Raw genomic sequence first — 11,277 nt, forward strand, 5'->3', positions numbered from 1 at the left:
AAGATTTTATCCAGCATCTAAACACTGGAAAATTTAACTGAACTCCCTTATCACTGATGTGTATGTATCCAAGAAGTTCATTAAAATTACCTGTAAAAAAGAAAAGTATTTCAATACCAGAAGACAAATGAACTACAGAGATCAGCATAAAAACTCACAAGCTAAAAATAATAGAATAAATATTATTTTGAAGTCTGTAGAAATCTTCAAAAGGTAAGGAAATTTAAAAAGCCTTTTCAACTGAATGCTTAAATTCTTTCTAAATTAACCAAGTGACAAGCAGTAATGATTTACATTGTTATGATGATAATGTGAATAAGAAGCCTTTCAGAGTTTCTAGCAAATCTATCAAAGAAATAGCAAATTGAGGGGATGTTTGTATGTACACACATAGTGTCCATTTGGTGTATACACACACACATATACACATGTACTATATGTATAAAGGCATACATGTAATCCTATATTCTTCACTGGTGTGTGTGCATCACAGAAAATCCCATTTTAGACTCGATCTGAAATTTGTTAGGTTTCATTTTGAATCCTGATGAAGAAAGCAAAAATTCAAATGAAATGGGCTGATTGCTGTGAGCACATGAAATCATATTCAGTATCTGGCCAGAAGAATAAAACTACAGAAGCCTCTAAATCTAGAACTGAGAACACAATTAGGTGCCACAGTTGTCACAAATCAGACTTGTAAGTATAGCAATCTGTCTTATAGGCTCTGCTGATTACGGCTTAGCTAAAGTCACATTGAAAACCATTGCATCAAGCTTCATTCATGCAGAAGTAAATGAACATTGGTCCTCTTATTCAAATAAGCCTGTCTTTAGCATAAGCAAAATCCAGATTTGCATGATTTTTATTGTATAGCTATAGAACTGTGACCATTGAGAAAAATAAATTATTTAAGGAGATTGCTTTTGGAGGATGTGGTGTGAGTCAGCTGAGGTGGCAGCAAGAGTCTCAGAATGGGGACCTGCCGGCCCTCCCAGAACAAAGTCGCAAGACAAGAATCACTCTTAGTTACTTAGAAAAGAGACAGCACTAAAGTACTTCACATGGTGGTGTTACTTGCATGTTCATTATAAGCTCCGTTTAATTTTGATAAGCAAGAAAATATTATATAATCAGATGGATTACTTTTTTTTTAAACAGCATGCCCATCTAGCTTTCCACCTGGCATGTCCAGTGCAGAGAATAAACCCTTCTGTCCAGTGTCAGTTATTTGCATGTCTTAGCACAGCAAGTACTTTACCTTCCTGGAGTCAGGAGGGAAGAAAATGCTTTTTTCCTTAATGGGAATACTTAAAAGGCAAGACCCCCTCATTTTACCGGGTCCAGTGAGTGAAAGAGCCAGTGTTAGCCTTTGTACTGAGACTAGACTTTTTGAGCTGAAAGGGACTTTCAGACCAGTCAATCCAACCTCTGTGCCTTGAAGTCAAGGCAACAGCCCTAGGGAGGTCAAGTGACTTGCCATAAAATGGGACTCATGGCAGTATTCAGACTCAAATTCTTGTCTCGTGTCTTCTGCTTTTAGTATGGAATGATAGTAGCTAGAGAAAATGCAAAAATGGCTTACTAAGAAAGTCTATTCCTGGAAACCAAGGATTCCAATTAGTGCTGTATCTACTCAGCATCAGAAAAATGCCGACACTGCAGCATAGAAATCTTCACATAACTGAAGGACCATATCCCAATGATTGCCTATGTTCTCTCTTCCTCATGTCCACCAGTATTGCTAAGACTAGACCATCTCCTATCATCCTGAAATTCTAGTACTAGTTTAAAGAATACGCAGGTAAGTTTCTTACTTCCTCTTTGTTATCAGCGATGATCAGCCATTGTTACACCGAGAGCTGTGAGTGGTGGAGATCACCTATGAAACTGGGATGCTCTGCTACCCTGTTTCCCCAAAAATAATAAGACAGTGTCTTATTTTAAGGTGTGCTCCCAAAGATGCTCTAGATCTTATTTTCAGGGGACGTCTTATCTTTCCTGTAAGTAGGTCTTATTTTCAGGGAAACCGGGTATTACCTTGTCCCCAGAGCTGAAGTGTCCTCATCCTCAAACCCATTCAGCTGCCTGGGTGAATGAAACAAACCATCAGCCCCAATACCACCCCTTGGTTTCATACTCATCTCTGCACTGCCCATGAGCTACGTACCCCCCACAAGGTCTATAACAGCCCCAAGTGTCCCACAAAATTCAATCAGCTTGTAAAATTGGTAGGGTTTTGTTTTTTTTCCCTTGAAGTCTACTTATATCATACTGTTGGAAGTGGAGAATTCTGAAACTATGTACACTGTGCTCTGAAAATGGTTCCTGGGGCTCAGAAACGGGATATTGTTCTGTTGCTTGTTTTTGCTGAACTCTAGAGAAACCACGAGAGTAAAATTCCATGTAAATTGCTAAGGCATCAAATCAGAACTGTCCTTGGGCAACAGTACAGAAAACCTCATTTCATTTTTTTTTTAAAGTTAACTACCCTTTCTTTTTCTTCTTTTCAGAATAGGCACAATTTGTTTTTGGAGTAGAAAAGCTCTTCTTTCTCTGCAGATACATCTCTTTTGTTCCTGCCTTGGAGACTTCAGGAAATCAGCACACTTTCCTATAGGTGAAGTGCAGCTTGATGAATAAATAGCCAACTGCTAAATTCATATATTTGCCCACATAGTGAGCAGTTTCTTCTCAGAACTTCAAAGGGACAAAAACCAGGGCATTTTATGGCTCCTTGTTACCCAACCTGCAAAATACCGCTTTCCTTGTGTTTAACTTCCTTGTCACTGCCACTGAGTAAATACCCATTTCTGTCACATATGGTATATTTTATGCATCACTCATTTTTCTGCGTTCACACAATTTTTGCAGTAGTCTATCATCCACTTTAAAACCTGTAATCTTCATCTATTTGTAGAAGAAACAGTGAACGCACAGCCGTACATTTGGTAAGAGGGTTTTTTTTTTCCTGGCATCATATGGCTTTATATTATAAGCATCATGTCTTAGAATAAATTTATAAAGTGGCAAAGGGCTATTGGAATATTTCATTTTGTTTTACTTTTACAACAGGACAGGTGTGGGTTTGTTAACAAAGCCAGAGAGTATTTGTCAGTGAAAGAAAAAGAGTATTCAATATACTCAGTATCCAAAGGGGAGCAATATCTAGGACACTGCTGCAGACGACAAGAAGAGAACATGGTGGTCAGCCTCCAAAATTTGCTTTTTCCACAGTAACTATCTGATGCTGAGATGTGTTTTCTTCCTTGCTGGGCCGGACTCCTTAACAAAGTTGAGCTAACACACAAGCTGCCTTAAAGCCTCTTCCTTTTTTCTTCCCTCTCCTCCTCATTCCCTCTTTCCTTTTTTCCTGTTTTCTTTCTATAAAATTCAATACTATTGCAGCTGAGTATCATATTTGGATAGTTTCTTTTTTTTACAAATGAGCTTACAGTTCTCTATTCACCTGTGTAAGAGACCCATATTTGGGTATGATCACAAAAGGAGATTTGAGGGGGGACAAATAATGACTTTTATTCATATGCCAGTTTTATTAAAGGCCTATGTATCTCATTCTGTCTCCTAAATACTCTATGAGGTAGTAATATTATTAATATTTTACATATGTTAAATAGTTTTCCCAAGGTCACAAAGCTAGTGATGGAATGAGGTTCAAACAAAGGCAGTTTGGCCCAGAGTTCGTACTTGGTGGGGAAGGCTAACAGATGTCACCACAAACCCCAGAATTTTAGTAGCTTCAGAATAAGGATTGTTTCTCTCAAAAACATGATTTCCACCTAGATACTCCTCTCTGACCAGTCTGCCTTGAAGGGTGGCTCAGGGGAAAAGGCTCCTTATAGCAGGTGACTCTGCCCTCCCCCAAGACCTTCCAGAGCTTTCCACTTAGCCTGCTCATGTGGAAAGAGTTAAGGGGGGGAATCACGTGTCCAGGGCTTTCTGGGCCAGTCTGGAAGCTGTCTACGTCAGTCTGGCCAGACTCAGTCACAGTAGCCTGGAAGCGAGGTGGACAACACTGTCTAATTGTGCACAGTAGAGACAGGAACAGGGTCTGATGGGCCTGCAGCAGTTAGCGCCACCATATTCTTAGTCATAATGACACACAGCTGAAAAAAACAAAACAGTTTTATGCAACCATAAGGATAGGTTGTTTATTTTGATGATCCTATTCAAGCATTAGGAACACTTGAGAAATTTTTTTTAAAAATTCCCTGCATGGGTGTCAGTACCCACACCTGAAACAATAAACTACGGGAAAAAATACTGCTTGTCAATGACGTCAAGGAGAGAGACTATGATTCTTTTGCTGACAGAAGCAAAGAGAGAAATTGAACAGAAGTAACATGATTCCTAATGTCTTAATGACCTGCAATTAAAGTAAGAGTGCCCCGTCCTCGCCTCTGGTCAGCCCTTCTCCTTGTACTGACTTCCATTTTTAGCTGCCACTAGGATTAACTCCCTTTCATTCCCCGTTGGCCTTTCAGTCTGCGTGGTGCTATGATGATTGTTTAGAAGTAATAAATGAAATTGCTGTTTCTCAAATCTTAAAATTACAAATCTCTCCCCCCCACCTTTTCTTTGTCAACATTGATATATGAACTTGCTCAAATAAAGGTACTAATATGGCTCCAAAAGACTGACCATCACCACCTCCCAGGGCATATTCCTATGACTAGAGGAGCTTAAACTAATTTCTCACACTTTTGTTCACTGCCCAAGACTTTCTGGTTCAACATCATTTGCTTTAAGATATCTAGATATCCTTTTCCCTGAACACTAATAGAAATTTGCATCCTGAAGTTCTTTTTCACCTAACATTTGCTGTCTTGGGGAAAGTGCATTACATGTTAGCATATAAATTTTCTTAGTTTGTCTATTGAGAGAGATTAGTTGGGACTCTAAAAACAAAATAATTAGAGATGAGAATCTGCTCAATGTTTCTCTTCTTCCAGATCAATGTGAGGTTTCTTTTAAGGACAGGGAACTATAGTTAGTAAACGACGTCTGTTTGAATCTCTTTCTGAGAGTAATTGCGGGTGAGAAGAGGACCTGAGGGTGCTTTACAGGGATAAATGGTGTCCTTTATTCCAAGTGGTGACTTTTACTATCCCTAAGCCCACAGCTAAAATTCTTGAATGATACATTTGGAGAGTGGACACCAGCAGCACCTCAAACCATCCAGTTAAGCATTCTTGTTGCTATAATTGATAAAAATTTTCAAATATACTATTTTCTCTTATTATAACATCACTTTTTGTTTTGTCGTTGTTAAGACAGAGTCTCATGGTGTTACAGCTCACAGCAACTGCACATCCTGGGCTCAAGCAGTCGCCTTGCCTCAGCCTCCTGAGTAGCTGGGACTACGGCACCTGCCACAGCACCTGGCTAGTTTTTCTATTTTTAGTAGAATGGGGTCTCACTCTTGCTCAGGCTGGTCTCAAGCTCCCGAGCTCAGGCAAGCACCTGCATCAGCCATCTAGAGTGCTAGGATTACAGCCATGAGCCACCACACCTCCCACATCACTTAAATAGCTATATAATCTTCCAAAATAATTTTCCTCCAAATGCCTAAATTTCTTTGCCTGGAAGTACAACACATACTTAGAATAGCCTTCCACCTTTAGTAATAGTTTTACTTCAAATTAAAATGGTTTGGCCAGGACGTCTTTTGGTGAAGCTGATTAGAATGAGTTTCATCCCTAGGAGAAAAAAACTGAGGGGGCGGCATCCTCACGGTCTCTATTGACTAAAAGGCGTTCAAGTTGGACCAGGACATTAATGTCATACAAATGCATCAATGGATTATGCAGAGCTGTGCCTGGCTGTGCAGGATGGAACAACAGAAAAAAATCAAAACCCTTCAACAGCACAACACATGGGTTTAATGAAACCAAAGGAAATTGGACAGGAACAAATGTAAAGCCAGACACTCAGGTTCATAAAAGACAGGAGCATGACTTACTAGCAGTAGCCATGAAAAATATCTGGAGGTTTTGGAAGCACCCTAAACATAGAACAATTTAAAAGGGCACTATGACTCTAAGGTACGTAGGAAAAGTGCATCTGAGGCTAGACAGCAGGACTCAGGACTGATCAGACCCCTGCTGGAAGCATTATTTTAAAAGTTATTTTTAAATTTTAAATTTGTTTTAAATTTCTGGTTGGACAGATTTTTCATTGTCACAAACATGCAAAAGACATCAAGGTCTCTGATACCTATTGTTGCACGTCCCAATATTCATTCATTGTTTTTCTACAGATATCAATCAAAATTACATATATATGTACACATACATATGTAAATTGCAAACATTTTTCCTTGGTGTCATTACATTATCTTAAAATGTTTTCAGTAGCTACATTATGCCATAAGCTATTTAACCATTCCCCCTTGCCACTTTTCTCTCTATAGTAAACAGTTCTTTTCATGAATTTTTGAACACTTCTCTGATTTTTTCCCCTGCATTGTGTCAGCATACAGCCGTGCCTGCTTCCCTCAACCCCTGCCAAAAATAGTGGGGCTTCTCATCCTTGCCAACTTTATATATTCAAAAAAGCTTATCTTCTTTTAATGAACATTTAATTGATTACTATGGAAATTAAATGTTTTACATATTTATTGAAAATTTACATTTCTTCTTTCATGAATTAGCTCTTCCTATATTTTGTTCATTTTTATTGCACTTTAAAGACTCAGATAAGTGAGAATTCATCCAAAAGAGAGGGAACAAGTTGAGAACTACCAGGATCATGAGGGAACTAGAAATAATATCATACCAGGAATTGAAAACACTTAGCCAGCTTAATAGACTGTTGTAGGGAAACTAAATTCAAATTACATAAAGGGCATGAGTGCAGACGCAAAATTATTTTTAAATTCTGTGCCTATATTGGAAAGAACTAGAGCCAATGAATGAAATTTCAGGTTTTATCTCAGGAGGATATTTAGAATAGTCAAACACTAGAGTATGGGGGACTTTTAGAATGGGTGAAAATATATGAAGTATTGCAGACAGATCAGACCACCCCACTTTTCAGTGATACGTGTGATTAGGTAGAAAGTTGTACTCAACAGCCACTAAGTCCCTTCCAAAGACATTTTCTGTGAAACAAGATGCAACTTCCACGTGCAAAGGCAAGTTTTGATGCTGAAGCTATGAATAAGTAAGCTTAGACTATTTAGGCTTTGGGAGACCTTTGCTTACCAGCAATGTAGTTGGAAGCCAGCTCTTAAAACATTATTTCTTTTTTTTTTTTTTTGTAGAGACAGGGTCTTACTTTATGGCCCTCAGTAGAGTGCCATGGCCTCACACAGCTCACAGCAACCTCCAACTCCTGGGCTTAGGCGAGTCTCTTGCCTCAGCCTCCCGAGTAGCTGGGACTACAGGCGCCCGCCACAACGCCCGGCTATAAAACATTATTTCTAATGATGACAAATTTCACCTAGCTCAAAGCTGATTCTTAAATTGTGGGCATGCGTTCAATTACTTGTAGACAGACAGACGGACACACACCAGCTCACTACAGCCTATCACCAACTTCATTCTCACAGTACCTCCCAATAGGGGAAATTGTTCACATTTTATATATCCATATTTTTATATACTTTCTATGTGATACATCTTTGAAATGTAATGACTCAAGAAAATTGCATTTAGTATTCTAGCATTCCTCATGTTGGTAATTTATGATAATGGATGTCACTGTAGATTTAGGAGTCATTTATATTGTTCACCTTTTTCTATTTCTGCTAGATTAAATAAATTCTTCATATCGAGTTTTGCTACATTTTTAAGTTTTTCTAGTCTGTGCCATTCACTTTCAGTATATTTATAACCCTTTTATCTGGTCTTTGTAGTTTCAAAATGATGCCTTGGATATTTTTAGTGTTGAGCAATCAATGCCCTTTTCAAATTGCTCTCTTAAGATTTTTGTAAAATAATATTCCCCATAATACAACTTTAAATTATCTGCCTTTTCCTTTACTAGACTTAATCCAAGAAGCTAATTGAACATTAAACATCTTAATCACCCCACACTGTCAAACCTGTCTTCTCATTACTGAGAATTGGATAGGCCATAAGCTTAATTGTGTTCCTGGCAACATAGCTAGAGTGAGAGCTTGATAATATGATTAGTATATTATTAGGGAATTATTCCTGGCATTTATGAATATCAATACAAAAATATCATTTCAACAAATATATATCTTGAATATAATTAAATTCATGGTACTTTGGAGAATACAGAGATGGGTAGGCTGGTGTTGACCAAAGAGTCAAAAAAAAAAAAAATCAAAATTATAAATAACTACAAGATGCCTCAGAAGAAGATAATGGCCACAGGAGTGATACAAACAACAAAACATCACACATTAATACAGGAGCATAAGAAGTATAAGGAACTAATAATTCAGACATAAAAATTATTTCGTTATATGTGTAAGTAATGTTCAATTATGCCAATAGCAAGATTCAAACTTTCAGAATGACCCAGTACACGCTGAATCTCAGGAACTGCATCTGGATCATCTATTAGCAATGCCTTACAGAAATGGTTAACACAGGAGAACTGGATCATCTATTAGCAATGCCTTACAGAAATAGTTGACACAGGATACGGCACCAAGACCTAAGGATACCTTCATCTAACACACAAGGAGGCTTCCTGACAGCAAAGTCTGGTAGCTGGGCAATGTTTATTTGAAAATGCAGTGGTTATTTTAAAAAAATGAAATGAAAACATTCATAGTATATTAAAATGCTAATAATTCTATCTTTTCTAGAATCTGGTTGGGGGGCTCAAGGGTTCAGTCAAGGCTCTGATACTATTTTTAAATGTATTCATTGAACAAATATCACCTTTCAAAGCCATTTCAAAATAAGCTGTGAATTCAAATAGCATAGGATGTAAAACCAATATAGGTGTAAATATGGAACCATTGTATCCCTTTTATCCATGTAGATCAATTAGTCTTGTGTTATTATTCTTGATATGCATTCACTTCAGTGTTAGGAGTTGCCATGAATGTGAATTACCCTGATTATGCTTTTCTTACGACAGTTTCATCTATACTTATCTAGAGAGCTTGAATGAAAATTTTCTAATTTAATGATAGCAATATGCATCTAATTGGAGACTTCAGCAGGGCTAAGAAATAGACTTGGAAAACAAAAAAATCATAATATGCACCTGTCCCAATGTTCACCAGTTGTCTAAAGAAAATCTATGAGAAGAGTCATACTCTTCTCTGATTTTGTTACATGGCTTTTGTGTTCTAAATAACTTACTTTATATCTTCCTGGAAATTATTCAATGGGTCTCAGGAAAAATTATTTTCCTGTGTGGTAGGTGATTTACTCTGGGTGAGAAAGAAGGGGGAGATAGGCAGCTGCAAGATCATAAAGCTGTTATCTCCCAATTTCTGCTGAAATCTTATATTCTTTCCCAGCAGTTCTTCTTCTCTATTATGTAAAATCTGAATGGTCTACCCAGGTGATCTTATGCACTCTGGTCATTCTTTTACCTTGGAGTCCAAAAATAGATCCACATGTCCATTGATATTTTATAGAAATGCCAAGGTGATTCATTGGGGAATAAATGCCAGACAGGGCAAGAGTAAAAAACTAGTCTTTTCAATATTTGATGTTAAAACAGCCAGATATCTATATGGGTAAAAGAGTGAATCTCAACATTCGCCTCAGATTGTATGGAAAATTAACTTAAATGGGTGCTTTATCTAAACATGAAAGATAAACTATCAGAAAACAAAATATAAAATCTTTATGGTTTAAGGCAGGCAAAGATTTCCTAGTCTACTAAAAGCAAAAATCATGAAAAAAAATTGATAAATGAGGTTTTAATCAAATTTTTAAAATTCTTTTTGAAAGACACTATTGAGAAAATGAAAAGTCCAGCCACAGATTGAAGAAAATATATATAATACACATAGCATACAAAGGACTTGTACCTTGAAACAGCTCTTAAAACTCACTAATAAAAAGACAAACACTTCGATCAAAAGTGGGGAAAAATTGAAAAGACTTATAAGAAAATATACAAATGACTAATAAGCACATGAAAAGATACTCAATGCCAGAAAGGATAAGAAATACAAATTAAAACTAAATACTCTTAAGGGATTCACTGGTGAAAATTTTTGACATAGTTCTTGCTTTTATGGAGTTGACTGCATAGTGAGAGATGTAGGCAAGTCAGTAGGTATTTCCATACAATAGAATAAGTTCTGGGATGGGAGACACACAGATGCTTGGGGGTAGCGTCTGATGGAGGAGGTCCTAACATAAATGAGAGGTTGGGCAGTCAGGCAACCCAACATTGCTGGGAAGGCAGACAACTCAAGACTATTGAGACGGGTTTCCTGGAGAAGGTGTATTTACACTGGGATCAGAATGATGAGTGGGAGTGAACTGATCAAAGGGGATGTAAAAGAAGCAAGCTTAGACAAGGAATAGTGTAATGCAGGAGGTCATGATGAAGAAAGAAAGCAGTGCAAGTTCCAGAATCTTAGAGAAGTCTAGGATGGCTAGCTGGAGGAAAACCACAAAAGTGAGAGGGAGAAAGTGGTGGCTGGAAATAAATGAGCAATTCAATTCAGAGGTCAGATCATGTAAGTCTTATAAGCTATAATAAGGAGTTTTAACTTTGTTATAAGAGCAGTTCATGGAAAGTGTGAAAGTGTCTTAAACAAAGGTATATCTGACTTGTTTAAAATGATCACAGAGAAAGGAAAGAAATCAAGGATAATTCACAAGTTTTTGGCTTGAGCAATCAGACATATGTTGATACTACCCTGTGCTTCTAGAAATATAGTAGAAAAAGCCATTGTTGATGAATTAAATTTTAGACATGGTTAGTTTAAGGCATGAATAGGATATTGAAGGGAAATTTTATATAGGAAGATTGGGAGACAGGTTTAGCCTAAAGATATGAAGTTGGGAGTCATCTGCACATTGGAGAATAGAATGTTATAAATGCTAGTATAGCACTATGTACAGACATGCCATAAAAGCACAAGAGAAGGAGTGGCCATCTCTATTCATTTCAGTGCTATGTCACAAATTTTGCTTCTTAAAGCATCACATATTCATTATATTAATGGGTGAGGAATACAAGCATGACTTATACAGGTCCTCTTCTTTAAGGTTCTTCACCAAGCTGCATTCTAGATGTCAACAAGGGCTAACACTTCATCTGAAAGTGTGACTGTGGAAGGATTCCCTTCCAAGCTCATAT

Source organism: Nycticebus coucang, chromosome 5, assembly GCF_027406575.1.
Source record: "Nycticebus coucang isolate mNycCou1 chromosome 5, mNycCou1.pri, whole genome shotgun sequence".
In the NCBI taxonomy this organism is placed as follows: Eukaryota; Metazoa; Chordata; class Mammalia; order Primates; family Lorisidae; genus Nycticebus; species Nycticebus coucang.